Genomic DNA, 13,958 nt, shown 5'->3' with positions numbered 1-13,958 from the left:
TGAATGAGAATTTGTAGACCTTTTTTTCACTTTGGCAAAGCTATTATAGATAGTATTTTTTCGAGCATCTGGCTAAAACAAAACAAAGGTTTCCTGTCAGCATGGAAAAAGCAATTCCTGTCTAAAATTGTGTTATCTGTTTTTTAGTCCACTTAATTAAGAAAGCTGCTAAATGTCATGCTACATGTCATCAAATGCCCTTTATAAAACTGATTTCAATTTTTCATGGGTTCATCCAGTTTTTGTGTTCTCACTATTTAATCCTTTAGGGTTTTTTTAAATGAGAGTCTTCATTTCTAAAAGTCAAAGATACACTATTCTTGCTATAATTACTTTTTGCACATCACAGTTAAAAATATACCAGAATATAAAAATCCATTGAAGATCAAGTCATCTACTAAAATATAATATGGTCTCACACACATCATTGACACTTACTTTTGAAGAGAAAAACTGAGATATGGAAACTGCTTGAGTTGAATTGAGCTATATTAAGTCTGACCCTCTAATTTTTCACATAGAAAACCTGAGTCTCGAACTTGAATGAAATGTAGATCGCAAAGTTAGTAGTGGAAAGCTGACATGAGCCTGCTTCACTACTACGCTGTTCAAAAAATATTTAACTAGTTATTCTGTGCCAGGTGTAGTGTTAGGTTTTGATGATTCAAAAGTGAAAAAGACAGGGTGTTCAGTCTGAAGAGTCTTATAATCCAATGGGAGAGTAAAGTAAATAAATTGATAAGTAAATTTTTGTGTAAAAAGTAACTTACACACTTAGTAGCTTAACAAATTTACATTTATTATCTCACAAATTCAGTGGGTCAGAAATTGAGTATTTTAGCTGGATCCTCTGCTTCAGGGTCTCTTACAAAGTTTCAATCAAGGCATCAGTCAGAGCTGAGGTCTTATCTGAAAGCTCAACTGGAGAAGGATATATTTTCAAGCCCATGTGGTTGTTGGCAGGATTTAGTTCCTTGTGGTCTGTCAGACTGAGGTCCTCAGTGTCTTGCTGGCTTTTGTCTGAAGGCCATCCTCAATACCTTGCCACATGGACCTCCCCAACATGGTTGCTTCTTTTATCAAGGTGTGTAAGTCAAAAAGGCAACAGTGAGAATCTGCTAACAGGATGGAGGCAGGGATAATTGGGGGCCATCTTAAAGTTTATCCACCACAGAATTTTATAGTAAAACATGACAAATGTTGTGAAAGAGAAAGGCACAGGGGTAGTGGGAGCACAGGAGATAGGATCTAAACCAGACTAAGGAGGCTGGGCTATCATTTGAGTTGAATTTTAAAGGATGAGGAGTCATCAGATCAATGAAGAAGGAAAGATGGTCATTCCAGGCAGAAGTAGGGCCTATAAATACGTAGAGGCATTAAAAAGTACATTTTTCATGTCTTTGTAGGTAAGTTGGAATGGCACAATATTAAATAATTAGGAAGGATGCTTTTTGCTTAGGATCAGCAAATTTTAGAGTTGAAGACTCCAGATGGAACAACTAAGGCTCAGACATATTAAGCCTAGCACATGGTAGATATTTAATAAATGTTGAACAAATTAATGAAATGTCTTTGTAGCACTAGAAATGAGCTTCCACTCTCATACCCCAAACAGTAACCACATAAGTCAGCCTCCATATCTTTAAGAAAAATAGGAAAGATAAAATTAGAAGTGCTGGGAGATAGATAGAAGAAAAGTATGTTTTATAGTAAAAAGAATTCTAGAGACAGCCAGAACCTACTGGAAAAGAAACAGAAAGTTAGATTTGAATTCTAATTCCTATTCATAGAAGTGAAAATAAAAGGGGAATTGCTATGGTGTGATACCAGCCAGCTCTTTGGGGAAAGAAACAAACAAACAAAAAAGCTTTACAGACATATAGGTAATAATGAAATTTTTGCAACTAATTCTTTCACTTCATTCCAAAGGAAAAAAAAGTTTTCCAGAGTCTTTTTCTTGAACTTACCAAACTGCTATACAATTTCTGACTCAAACACAATACACCACCTCTAGGATCCAAAAAAGAGATGGCTTATATTTCACATATTTATATCAGGCTTAGCATTTTTTTCCTCAGTCTGAAATATACACATGTTTTATATTTCAGCTGAAGAGCTTATTTTCCAAATGAGGTTAAAAAAAAGCCAAGGTACTATCACTCTGACATTAGCAGTAGTTACCTAAAAATATATATATATTTTTAAGTCATAACCATTTTAGGAAGTTTTTGAACCAAAGAGGAATTTGAGTGATAATCGTCATATATCTTGTTGCATGTCAGGTATGATTGCCTGAAATGCGGTGAATGGAACGACACATTTATGATTCTTTCATTCATATAAAGTTAGCCTAATGTTAGTCAAATTCAGTCATCCTGTTGTCCCATGCTTATGGGTAAACCCACTTGGAACCAGCTTTTGGAGAGAAAGCAGGGGACTGTTAAATCTATCAGTGAAGAAGATACCCTCTTTTCAATGCCTCTGGAGATGCTGGATTGTTTGCCTTCTTTACTTCTCAGTGTGGCACACCCAGTCTCTCCTGTTGTGTGTGTGTGTGTGTGTGTGTGTGTCTGTCTGTCTGTCTGTGTCTGTGTGTCTGAGTCTGTGTGACTGGTGGGGAGGGAGTGTTTAAAACGTGTAATTCCTTTTTATCAATTCTCTACAAATCTGCAAACAAAATCCTTGAGGAAAAACATTTTAAAGAGTATGGAGCATGTATTAATATATTTAAAATAGATAACCAACAAGGACCTACTGCATAGCACAGGGAACTCTGCTCAATATTGTATAATAACCTAAATGGGAAAAGAATTTGGAAAAGAATAGATACATGTATATGTATAACTGAATCACTTTGCTGAACACCTGAAACTAACAGAACATTGTTAATCAACTATACTCCAATATAAAATAAAAAACTAAAAAAAAGAAAAACGAAAAAATAAAAAAGAATATGGAGCATGAATCAGGGGGAAGGAAGATGATTTAAAAGGAATAGGAGTAAAATTATTTTTTAAATATGAAAAAGTAAAGGTAATAATTAAGATGTATGTGATATCAAAACCTTCTTTGAGAGTATTATAGAAAAGACAATTCTTCAGATGCTTTACAGCTCAGAAACATTTTTTAATTTCTTTGATGAGAGGATGTTTTAAAGTAGAAAAGTTAAAACTCTTGATTATGTACACCAAGTTTTAAGAGGAGTAAGTACTCAATTATCTAGACCATCTCTCCCAAATCTGCTACAAAAGTAAAAAACAGGACTTTGGGAACTTTGGCTATTCATTTGATTGTCTTCTCTATAGAACATCCTAATTAAATTATATGGAGTTATCCACTTTAGAGCCTGAGATCTTTTAAAGAGAAAAGACACAAGTAATCTGGAACTATTGATACCTGAAGGGCTCCACAGAGGCAGTCAGCAAATTAATCCATAGGGAGCCTCCACAGCTCAGAGCAGGAAAAATTAATTAAACTTCCACATTTCCAGAAGAGCTATTGAAAAGAGAGGTAGAAAACCTATTCTCTATTTCAATATCTAAATTCTTTTTTTCTAATTGAAGCATAGTTGATTTACAATGTTATGTTCATTGCAGGTGTACAGCAAAGTGACTAAGTTATACATATATATACATATTCTTTTTTCGTATTCTTTTCCATTATGGCTTATTACAGCATATTGAATGTAGTTCCCTGTGCTATACAGTAGGACCTTTTTGTTCATCTATTTTATATATAGTAGTTTGTATCTGCTAACCCCAAACTCTTAATTTATCCCTCCCCCACCCCTTTTCCCCTTTGGTAACCATAAATATTTTTTCTATGTCTGTGAGTCTGTTTCTGTTTCATAAATAAGTTCATTTGTGTCATAGTTTAGATTACACACATAAGTATTATCATATGGTATTTGTCTTTCTCTTTCTGACTTACTTCACTTCATATGATAATCTCTAGGTCCATCCATGTTACTGCAAATGGCGTTATTTCATTCTTTCTTATGGCTGAATAGTATTCCATTGTATATACGTCCCACATCTTCTTTATCCATTCATCTGTCAATGGACATTTAGGTTGCTTCGACATCTTGGCTATTGTAAATAGAGCTGCGATGAACATAGGGGTGCATGTATCTTTTCAAATTGGAGTTTTCTCTTAGTATATGCCCAGGAGTGGGATTGCTGGATCATATGGCAAGTGTATTTTTAGTTTTTTAAGGAACCTCCATACTGTTCTTCATAGTGGCTATACCAATTTACATTCCCACAAACAGTGTAGAAGGGTTCCCTTTTCTCCACACCCTCTCCAGCATATGTTATTTGTAGACTTTTTAATGATGGCCATTCTGACCAGTGTGAGGTGGTACCTCATTATAGTTTTGATTTTCATTTTTCTAATAATTAGCTTCAATATCTAAATTTCTTATATGTAGGTGACATTGCTTCTTCTTTTATATAAAAAATAACTATTACTTTGATTTATATGGAAGATTTTTGTACTTCCATTAGATGTATATTGGAACTACTCTTTCCTGTCTTCCATGTTTCCTTAACTTCTCTGATATTTTCCATCTCCTTATCTCTCTGGTCTTCATTCTGAGTGCTTTCCTTATGCCTTCAATTTATCTAGGTTTTTGTTTAACCCATCTCTTGGGTTAGACTCTAGTTGTGTTTCTGCACTACTTGGGTTATTCAAACTCAGGTCCCACAAGAAGCCTGGATTTGGACTTCCAATTTCCACCATGGCCAGGGAAGATGATCTGTTTCCAAGCCATATCCCCATGCTATATCCTAAGCCTGCCTCTGGACTTCTACCTCCTTGTATGAATTAGACAGGCTATTCCCAAATATATTTCCCCATTGTACAAAGTCCTTTAGACATTAGCTTCTAAAGCATATATCCATGCTAATATCCTTGGCCCGCATGGCATCAACCACCACTCATTACAATGATTTAAGTTCCCTCTATTTCTTGCTACTTAAAAGATTTCCCTTTCTGGCTTTTGAACTTAGCTTTGTAGCTAATAGTTTTTAATTTATATTATAGCTGGCATTACTACATAGTTCGAGTTAGAAGATATGCTTCCTACATTTGCTTAGTCAGCCAACCTTTCCAGAAATCAATTTTGATGCTGCAATAAATAAATCGGTGGATTTTTGTAGCTAGATATCTTATTAAGGTAGTGCTTTACAAGTAAGAAACAGATTCACTTCTTTGAATTAACAAACTTTCACTTCTGTTGACGCTTCCATTTCTGGTGGACTTTTTTTTCTTTTAACATTTAAGAAATGCTTTGTAGTGAAAAATAGTACAAGGTCATAAGTCCATCAAAATTACTACATGTGGTTATCGAATGGGCAACACATAGTTTAGTATCACATAATTTGGCACCAAAAGTTGAGGGAGAAGGGCTTGGTGGACCTCCTTGATTAAAGAGTAAAATTCCTTGAATTTTCTAGTGAAAAAAAGGCTGAGTGAATTTTCAGATTCGGCTATTAGAGACATCCTCGTTGCCTTCAAAATCTATTATGAGACTACCACCACCCATGAATTTGCCTAAATCATTTTATATTTCTTTATAACAGTTTTAAAAACAATTTTTTGCCTTTGGTACAAATAACTTGAGTTTATTATTCATTAAATTAAACAGTTTCTCTATTATTTGTCCTTAACATTTACATGAAAGTAAATTTTATACACCACTTGAGGAGAAAAAAATTCTTTTGTTTTTCATTATAATTTTATTTTCCTGCCTTTGTTTCACTCCTATTCTGATTCTGAGGCAACTGTTGATCTTCAGGTATTTCTTTTAAAATCTATCTTATGTTCAATTTTAAAGAAGTAGCAGAGCATAGGTGTTGAGATTCCCAGTCAGATTGCTTGAGTTTGAATCCAGTCTCCACCACTTACTACTAAGTGTGCAACTGTGGGTAAGCTTTTTAACCTCTGTGTACCTCACCTTCCACGTCTGGACAATAGGGATGATGATGATGATGATGATGATGATGGTGGTGGTGATGATGATGATGATAGTGCCTACCACATAGGGTGTTATAAAGACTAAATGAATTAATATAGAGAGAGCATTTAGAACAGCCCTCAATGTACATTAATTATTATTGTTATATTTCAAATTTCCATGTGGCTTTTTGCACAGGCACCTCTAAGAGAATGTTTCTAACCATAACCTAGCCTAATGATTTCATAGTTTTATGGAAAAGTCTCAAGGTACAATATCTTGAAGCATATTTAAAAAAATCTATCCTTAATGCTATCTCTTTTCAGGATCACTTGCTTTTTTTCATGAATGGATGCCTTAAAGGTAATGAACCCACATAACCCTTCCTTTTTTCTATCAAAACCCTTTGTTGAGACTGTTGACAGGAAATCCCTTGGGAATGGAGGGAGTTGAGGCAAAAGAAGAACACTTCAGTTTAGTGGCCAGAGGGGGCCCTCACACTCCCCTGCTGGTGCTTTGAGCCAAGATAAACAGGCTTGGCAAGGGGTGCCTTACTCACTCCATCCTGTCAACTTGGAGGTGAAGGTTTTCAACTGTGGTATTGCTACTCCACCCAACTTCTGTTCCATTTTTAATATACCTTTGTGATAAAATGTACTGTATCCATTAAAAAAGTCTTGAAGGTGTGGCTGACAAGAAGGAAAGCAATATCCTGCCAATGCCTCAGACTTGAAAGGCCCTCCAGCCCTAGCTCATGGACCACCCTCTCTATTCTGGCTTGTACAGCACAGGCTCCACATTTTGTTCAGTAAAAGCAACAACATCCACATACCTCACCACCTGGGAAAATGCCATAAATTGTCCCTAGTCATGTGTGCCCTGGCAAACACCCAGGTAAATGACTGAGCTCACACTGGCCAGTCACAGAAAGAATATTAGTGTACCTTGCTTCCCTCAACAAATGTGTTGCTGAAACTGCATGAAAATCAAGTGTTTGCAAGTTAAATCACTTCTTGAATTCACCAGGAATTTGCTACTTAATAAATGCTCAGCGGGTTACTTACTGAATAATAAAAGTCCTTTGTAAAGTAATAATTACCCTTTAGTTTATCTGTTTTCACATTTCAAATTTTGGAATCTGGTTTTCCTTAAAGCAAGACACATCTGTAGCATTAGTTTCTCTACTATAGGTGTCACTTAATCTTTGAGGGCTCAGTTCTTTTTTAGGGGAATGTTAGGACACCAGACTCAATGACCTCTACAGTCTCTCCCAGCCCGAAATTCACTTTCCTACAAAGGCAGTCTAGGAATAATTATAGAAATGTCTTTTTGTTTGGTTATTCTTTCTGCTTTTATCATTCCATTCACAGTCTAAGGAAAGTGTGCTCCCAACATCAGTTTCTGAACAGTTCCTTCTGATGCTTCACAATGGCATAGAGAGCTATAGGCATGGTCAACTGACATTTTGAAGTTCCTCAGAGATCTCTTTCCATTGCTACCTTTCCTGCTTTAGTTTTGGCCCAGAGAAAAATTATCAAAGATCAGAACTGCTTCCATCAGCTTCATAGGCTAAGACCTTCTTTCTGGATGTTGCCTGGAGCATAAGGCACTACATACAATATCTCATTATTTGCTATAAGCATCAATGATACACAAAGGGAAAATCATGTTAACTCCACTTCATATCTTGTAAAAGAGTACCACAAGATACTTAGGTTACTCACCCAAGTCACCCAGTCAGTAACTAATGAAGCTAAACATGATGAATTTTGTGACAGAATTACTAGCCTATGCTACTTGAAGTTGAAATTACTGACACCAGAAATATTTTAGTAAAAACTTCCCTTATCATCCCCACTGAACATCACACTTTTCATTTAGGGAATCTATGCATTTACCAACACATCCTTGGAATAATCTCAAGAACAAAAGGCAACTGAAAGGTGATATTTATGAGCTATTGGCAGTATGCCTCAGGTTATACAAGCCACAAGTCTCCAAAAAACAAGTATAACTAGCATTTGATTCCCCCTGTGGCTGAAGAAGTACTTTCATATTAAATGTAAACATTTGATGTCACAGAGATAAAAAAGAGTGTGCTATTCATGTCAGTATTATTTCACCTCATTTAGTTGTGTAAATTTTTGTGATAATAGGAAATGGCTTGGCAAACTTCAAGAACTGATCATTGTATTTGGCATTATTACTGGTTGTAGAAATAGCATTGTAAACTATCAGCTAACAATTAAAAGATTATTAAAAGATATTATGAAACACTTTATGCCAGTAAATATGACTATTTATATGAAATTATTACCAGACTGACACCAAAAAAATAGAAGACCTGAATTGTCTGATATTATGAAAGAAATTAAAACTATTTTTATAAACCTTCCCACAAAGAAAACTCTACTTTCCAGATAGTTTTGCCAGTGAATTATCCCAGAATTTAAAGAATAAATAACATAAATCTAAAACAAATACTTCCAGACAGTAGAAAAAAGGGACAAGAGACACTTTTCTATTATTTAACAGCCCAGCAGAACAAGGACATTACAAGAAAGAAAAATAGCAGACACATAGATGCAAAAATCATAAACAACCTTAGCATGACCAAATGGACTTTTTTCAGGAATGCAAGGATGGTTTATGATTCAAAAATCAATCCATGAATTCACCACATTTACAGAAAAAAAGAGAAAATCACATAATAAATGTAGTAGTTTCAAAAAGCATTTGATAAAATTCAACACCCATTGATAATGAAAGTACTTAGCAAACCAAGGGGACTTTTTAAATCTGATAGTGTACTTACAGAAGTCCTACAACAAACATTTTCCTTACTTGTGACTTTTGGAACAAGGCAAGGATGCCTACTATCACCATTTTTGTTCTAATTATACTGGAGGTCCCAGTCAATGCACAAGACAAGAAACAGAAATAAAAGGCATAAGGATAGGAAAGGGAAAATATATAATTTTTGTTATTCATTATTAGAATTAATAAATGCATATATCAAGTCTGTTGGATACAAGGTCCAATATCCAAAAAGCAATTAACTTCTATATGCAAACATTAAACAAATAGAAAATGAAACTTTTAAAAAGACATCATTTACAATAGCATTTAAAACATTAGCTTATCAGGTATGTGAAAAGGAATTTAGAGAATAGACCTCAAGAAATTACTGTTTTAAGAGTAATAATCTGATGGGACAAGTGCTAAAAAAATAGATCAAAAATCCATGTAAATATAACTAAATTGATAGTAATTTTCTAAAACCAATCCTCATATCTTTCTTCCTCTTTCTCTCTTTTGTTAGCCCCTACATTTCTTAAAAGCAGGATATCACAGCTATTTGAATATTCACCAGTGATTCCCTGATAACATCAGAAAATAAAAATGGACTTTAGGAAAATTTCCATTGAAACCACTGGTTTTAAATTGGTTTTATGTTTTAGAGGGAGAGTACCAAAAGGAAAAAAATTAACACATGATGGTCAAAGGTCTTTCTGGCTCTCTTAAAATCATGTAATCAGATAGCTTCCTCATGCATAACATCTTATATCACATGAAAATATACAAGGTGTCTAAAGAAGCAGTTTTGAATAGAGGATTTCTGAATACCATCTCAGGCAAGGTCTAGAGAACTCAATATTATGTGATTTTATGATAAATTTTCTAGACAGTATGGCCGACTACAAGTCTTCCTTTGTACTTTTCTGTACAGTTCCTCACTCAGAACAGATCTAGCTGTCTATGGGAAGGTTCTGCAGGACAAAGAGCTAAGATTTGGCCACTTACACACAGACCAAAAATGAATTACCCAGGGTATGCTAGCAGAGGGACTTGAACTTAAGGACAGGGGAAAATCTGCACAGGTTGCCAATGGTTTGTCAGAGTTGTAAGAAAAGAAATGGGAAATTAAAAAAAAAAATTCTTATTGGCATAATTTACATTGGACAACATGAGCACATTCCAGTCAACCTACTTCACAGACATGATCTCATTGGTCTCCCCAACATCCTTACAAGGAAATGAGGGGGACAAGTGTGACTCCACCCTTCAGGCCAAAAGCCCCATTGCTCACTCCCACTTGTGGGTAGGAGTGGGTGGAACACCTTTATACAGGGGAACAAATTATCACCTTCCTGGCTTCCCTGCAACATGTGGGTGAATAAGTTTGCCTTTCTCTCCTTGAGGCCATACAATTCCCAAAACAATTTGTCTGAAATGTTGGGGACTGAGTCACTGGCCAGTGATATTCTCAAACAACTGCTGGGTTGTTTCTCAACCATTGTTTTGTCATTATGACTTGGACTCGATACATCATGTAACATAAGTGCCTGTGATGAAATTTTTCTCATTGGCCTAGAGGAGACTTTTAAGAAAGGGAAGACAATGGTAAACATGGAAGAGGAGTCATTTTACACTTTTGCAATAGAAGGATATGTTACCAGCACTGCGCTCATCTAGAATATAAGATTTGAGAACAGGTAAAGTCAGAACATTGAGTATCCAGAAGTTCTCTCATATAGTAAACTAGATATCCAATGTTCTGGGTGTTTTTTGTTGTTGTTTTTGCAACTAGATTGCCTCTCAAGACTATTTTCACTCCTCCCTTTGTGTGCTTAAAAATAATGTCGCATGGGCTTCCCTGGTGGTGCAGTGGCTGAGAATGTGCCTGCCAATGCAGGGGACATGGGTTTGAGCCCTGGTCCGGGAAGACCCCACATGCCATGGAGCAAATAAGTCCGTGTGCCACAATTAATGAGCCTGCGCTCTAGAGCCCGCGAGCCACAACTACTGAAGCCTGTGTGCTGCAATTACTGAAGCCTGTGAGCCTAGAGCCCGTGCTCCGCAACAAGAGAAGCCACGGCAATGAGAAGCCCGCACACCACAACAAAGAGTAGCCCCCACTCGCCGCAACTAGAGAAAGACTGCGTGCAGCTACAAAGACCCAACGCAGCCAATAAATAAATAAATAAGTAAATAAAATAAATCTATATATTAAAAAAAAGTGGCAGAACTGTTCAAATTCTCCATCAAAACAGTTACTAGTAATTATAATTTTGAGGAGAGCTCATTGGGAAAGAGAACATTTTAATAATAAAAATCCACTGGAGAGTGTTTTTCACATTAGGAAACACAGGATAATTTATTCAAAAACCAGCTTCTTAGGACTCATTGGAGTGTCCTATACTTAAAGATATGTTTAGATTTTTCTTTCTCCCACTACAAATAAAGTGTTCCAAATACTGAGGGATGAAAAGCACAGGAAATCATTCTCCATATAAATGCTGACACACAAACTCACTCTAACCACATATGGATATCTCTTACGGATATAGAACTCAGCAGCTTCTAGCAGTCATCTGAGATGAGCACCATATGTGACATAATAATGCATTATTTCACTAAAGCTTTCAGAGCTTAAGAAAATAGCCTGAGGAATAAGACTGCTCCTTTCTGAGCCAAGGTTGCAATCTTCTAAGTCTAAAACGTGCTTAAAGACAGACATTAGGTAATTGTAAAAGCCAAGGGAGATCAGTTTAAGAATATGGAATAATATTACTACCAACTGCCCTTTTCTGTGTTCAATCCAGATAGAAGCTGGACACATAGGAAGTGACATTTGTATAATAACAAAGAAAAGGAGAATGAGAGAGAAACCTTCCCACCTATATTCTTTGTAGGATTTTATTACTATCTGCTCTTTATAACCCCAGAAAATGGGAAAATTATATTTGTTCAAAACATTACGGAAAGTCTTCCTCTGTCTTTCTATGACATAGATTCAGGTCATTATTAGGCAATTTCATTTCATATATCAATAGTAGCCTATTTGTTTATTGAAATCAACATAAAAAGCAGCTCTTGATATCAAATAAAGAGCCTTGAAGTCAGAATACTTCACTCCCACTAACTTGGTGTATGGTCATGAGACATGAGATAAATTATCTCAACAGGTCTTTCCAGAATTATTCTATTCTTTTTGCAAATTGGTTTATATTTGTAGAAAAGGTTCAATCTGTTTCTGGCATGGCAATGGCCAAGTCAGAATCTCTATTTGACACAGTCAGAAAAATAGGCCAACACATTACACATTTACAAGATGAATTACTGTGGATAAAATATACATAAACATGGATTGGGGTGTATTTTTAATATCCAGGGAAATTTTCATCCCTGAGTTATTTCATTAGCAACTGTTTCATCACATATCCCTGGCTGAGAGTTTCCAGTAACTCTAGGTCAGCAGTTGTAGACTCTATTTTCAAAGAAAAAATCTCTTATATTTTCCATCTGCAAAATTTTTACACCAATGGCCTTGTTCCTTAAGGGTCCAAAAAAGACTGAAATATTGGAGGAAAAAAAAAAGATTTATGTAGAAAAACTTTCTGACTGGGGGGTGTATTTAGTCTAGAAACAAAAACTCTAAAGTGTGGCTGGCTTAATAAAAGTCATCACGAATATGAAAGACCAGCTGCTCTGAATTTCCTCAGAGACTAGAACCCGAGGAAATGGCCTTCAATTACAGCAGAAAGTGGTGCTTTGGGTTAGACGCAAAGAAGAATTTCCTGGTTGGGTCTCTGAAACAAGTCACTAAGGGAGACTGTCACTGCCTCTCAAGGATATTTTGACACTTGAGACAGATACTAGCCCATGTGTATGAAGGGCTTCTATATTCAGGCTCCACATTAAGCACGTATGTTGGTTATCTCCTTTCATCAGTACGGCAGCTCTATGAGAGAAACGTTATTGTTGTTCTCATTTCATGGATGGGAAGACTACCGTTTGTTAAGTAGCTAGCAAGCAGAGGAGCTGGGATTTGAACCCAGAGAGTTGGACTCCAGAGCCAGCTCTTTTCACCATTAGGATTGATGCAATGGCTATGCAACAAGAAAGAGAAGCTATTGGATTTGACCTTCAAGTGTAGGGAGACCCTTAATACAAAGAAATATAATCTGATATTCTCCATCTCCATCCACTCTGAAATCATTGGAAAAGGTTTAAGTGGCTTAGAGTTGTGTAAAGGCCACAGAACATATAAGAACTTACCAGTTTTGTGATTTAAGGCATGTCACGTAACCTCTCTGATGCTGTTTCCTCTTTCACTTATTTAACACTATTCATTGAGCACCTATTACACCAGAAATTCAATGGTGAATAAAATCTTGAAAATGAGAAAAATACTAACTACCTCCCACTGGCCGTGGTTACCACTCAGTCAGCACCAGTTCCCCTCCCACTCTCCCTTCTACCAGGGACTCAGGCTACAGAGGAAGAACTTTCTGACGTTAAGTTTTGTGAAATATGCTTCTAAGTGCAGAAAGAAAGAATAGAGAATTGTTATCTTCTGAATGAAGGATGAGTTTTGCAGAAAAAGTTCAGAGAGAAAAAGCACCAGATTTTAAATTATTTGTTTTCTCCTTTGTACTTTCATAGAATTTTTCATACCTCTATTATAGTGCTTATCATATTTTAATTATTCTTTCACATGTCTTTCTCCCCAGTGAGACTCTGGATTCTAGAAGACAAAGTTTATCCTTTGCTCCTTTCCATATTTACCAAAACCATACCAAGCCCTGAGCCTAGCATATTGTAGGCACTCATAAAATATTTGTTAAATAAATAAATATTCCTGGTCAGAAAAAGGAGAATAAAATCATAGGAAAGAAAATATAAATTTAACCTTACTTCATATACTAAGATTGATAGACCATTCATTGAAAACGGAAATTCTTTTTTGCTTTATTTAGATGTGGGAAGAGCTATAACTAGGCACAATACATAAGCATCTTTGATGATTGTTTAATACCTCCAGAACTCCTTCTCAGCAGCTCTTAAGGGATAGGACAAATTCTGGTTTGTGAAAGGGAGTGTGGGTGGTCCTGCTGGGAAGCAGGTGGATAGGACCACATGATATCTTCCAGCCTGAGCTTCAGTGATTCAGTGATTCCAAACGAACCCTTAGGAATCCTTCCAATCATATGATTCC

At 36.0% G+C, this 13,958-nt stretch overlaps 1 protein-coding gene across 2 annotated transcripts in view; it reads left to right on the top strand.

Moving 5' to 3' along the window:
* Positions 1-13,958, top strand: part of COL8A1 (collagen type VIII alpha 1 chain) — a 155,600-nt gene that overhangs the window by 35,772 nt on the left and 105,870 nt on the right. The window lies entirely within an intron of this gene.

This window comes from Pseudorca crassidens, chromosome 5 (genome assembly GCF_039906515.1).
Source record: "Pseudorca crassidens isolate mPseCra1 chromosome 5, mPseCra1.hap1, whole genome shotgun sequence".
NCBI classification, from domain to species: Eukaryota; Metazoa; Chordata; class Mammalia; order Artiodactyla; family Delphinidae; genus Pseudorca; species Pseudorca crassidens.
Note: the sequence above shows the minus strand (reverse complement) of the source record. Positions and strands in the feature narration are given on the sequence as shown.